Source organism: Asparagus officinalis, chromosome 6 (genome assembly GCF_001876935.1).
Source record: "Asparagus officinalis chromosome 6, Aspof.V1, whole genome shotgun sequence".
NCBI classification, from domain to species: Eukaryota; Viridiplantae; Streptophyta; class Magnoliopsida; order Asparagales; family Asparagaceae; genus Asparagus; species Asparagus officinalis.
This window is the reverse complement of record NC_033799.1, coordinates 2,256,298-2,258,885: the sequence shown is the minus strand read 5'-3', so window position 1 is coordinate 2,258,885 and position 2,588 is coordinate 2,256,298. Positions and strand designations below refer to the sequence as shown.

The 2,588-nt window shown below is 37.1% G+C and overlaps 1 long non-coding RNA gene across 1 annotated transcript; it reads right to left on the bottom strand.

The window, feature by feature from the left end:
- LOC109845296 lies at nt 1,467-2,194 on the bottom strand. Its single transcript, XR_002248284.1, has 3 exons — nt 1,995-2,194; nt 1,828-1,900; nt 1,467-1,712 (listed from the first exon to the last, which is right to left on the bottom strand). It is a non-coding gene; the product is annotated as an uncharacterized LOC109845296 (long non-coding RNA).

Below are 2,588 nucleotides of genomic sequence, written 5' to 3'. Positions count from 1 at the left end.
GTTATATACATTAATTAATCATATGTAATAGATTTACTTTATGTAACTTTACAAGGACATTTTTATACTTTCATTGCATCAAAGGGGATATCGTTCGGAAAAAAAATTCAAACATATTTTGAACCACCACTAAAAAAGCTCTAGATCCGCCACTGACCCTACATGGGACAGGTGAGGTGTCGGCTCACTGTCCCATGATGCACTGTTCATGAATAGTGCATCATCATGTTCTATTCATGAACAATGCATCATGAGATAGGAAGCCGACACCTCACCTGTCCCATGTAGGGTCCCATATTTTTAGATCCCTAAGGCACCACCCTTCCTAAAAAGGCTGAGGGTAGCGATCTTTGAGTAAAGTGGCATGTTCACTATATCTAAATGGAGGTATTCGTCACAAAAACTTAACCATGAACCTCATCTATTTGTATTTCCACAGTCAAATTCAGACCCTACCAATTAGATTTCTTCCAAGATTGTTCACATTTGCATGTAGTCAGATGATATATACACGGTCGCCCCATACATTGCTATAATTTGTATCAAGTATTATGCTGACAATTTAATAAATCTTCAATGAGTACGAGACTAAGAATGGCCTCATATCCTGAAAGAATTCCACATCCGCGTCTCTCAAATAACCACATGTTTTCGGCTGTACCCTCTGCCAAAATTATCTCGCGCTTTCTCAGCCATGAACAAACTACGAAAAGAAGAACCGATATGTTTTCATCTGCCACCATCAAGATAATGCTCACATAATTGGTGAAGCTCGATGGTAATTAGACAACACTTTACACTAGCAGTTATCCAGTGATCTACGTGACCCTAAAGCAAACATGTCAAGAGAAAAAGGGGTTCGATAAGAAGCAACAAAAAAATAATTTTTTGTTATCCTTCTAACAATACTCATGTACATGTCAACCAAGACGTGTATATTAAAAATGTCAGGTACTAACTATTTAGTCGCTTCTAGGAATTATCAGCCATAGTTCATCTCCTGCACCAAGTTCGACTAAGTAGTGCCCGTAACAATACTATTAATCGGTTTCCAATAGAGCCCACCCGCAACTTAATCCTCACTGAAAAAAGATGGTTCTCAGATCATGCTAATTTTTCGCATCATTTTAACCAAATCTGAAAATATTATCTGCCTCCGAATCCACTCTGACATCTGATGGATATATAAAAACAGCATTTCTATCCCAATCCGAGAACACTAGCCAAATTCAGGCAATGTCTGAATTTATCAGAACATTCACATAAAATAGGAAGAAGTTTTAAGAATCGCAAGGAGTTTTATATATAGCTCGTTGTAATGGAACTACCTGATTAAAAGCACTCATACATTAGTTGTATACTATTCTTGTTACATATCTTTAATAAACACTATATATCAATTATATATAGCAGACGTTATATCGCAACTGCACAGTTCATAAGCATGTATGTAAAAGGAACAGATATATAAACACTGCATATCATTATTATTATTATTATCCATATTTTCTTGGTAGGATGCAGATACAAAGCTCATTGGAACATTTCAATAACCATATACGCTCTACCCAAGATGTATAAATTAGAACCTCGCCGCCTTATATAGGATATATATTAATACAATGTGCATGAAGTAAATCCATAGCAGCGTACATCAAGCAATTGAAATGGGAATGACAGCCAAACAACATAAACGGGGTTAATTTCTCCACCTGTAACAAAAATTTTCCCAGGGGGGGGGAATAGATTATATAAATAAAACCCAATTCTCACAATACATTAGAAATATATATGAATTTGATAGCTAAAGAAAGAAAATTAACTGACCCTCAACATTGCTGCTGGCGGTATTAAGCCCTTTGGTTGTTCAGACCCAATCAGCAAAATATTTGAACAACAACTGCATGGAATTCGAAAAATCCATTAAAAAAACCCATTGACCAGTAATCTTGCATAACAAAAAGTTGACATCCAAAACTCGTAAAGTAGCTCACTTGGGGGATGAAGAAGAGAATGCTGAAGGGGAAATGGGAGGGGATTTTGGCGGGAAAAGAGAGGGTTTGGGCCTGGAAATTGGGCTAGGCCGCTAGGGTTGGGGTTTCAGAGGGAAACGATTTGGATTTGGGGAATGCGGGTTTGATCGTGGAGGAGATCAGGGAGAAATTTTTTGGTGCCATTTTTTTACCCCCGTCTATTTTTTCCTCTGTCCCTCTGTTCTCACCGAGCTTTGATTTTGTTACCCGCTAAAAGTGCGCAGCCCAGTTCTCTCAATTAGCGTAGGCCCAGGCCTTATTTGGAAAAAGCCCAAGAAGGAAAAAAGTGGGAAGAAAAAAAGAAAGTTGAGCAACTCAAACTCGGGTGGATGCATATATCATGTCACATATTTTTAGCTTTGATTGATCTCTATAGTTTAATATTACTATGACCGTCCCTTGGAGTAGAATAAAATGAAAATAGAACGAACCTCTTCAAAACCAAAATTTCGGCCAACATATATATTAGGTCCTTACTTTTCCACTTTCAGAATGATCTCATTGCAGTGTTTTAGAAGAAGTTAAATATAACTTAAACTAGATGTGTTTTTTTTT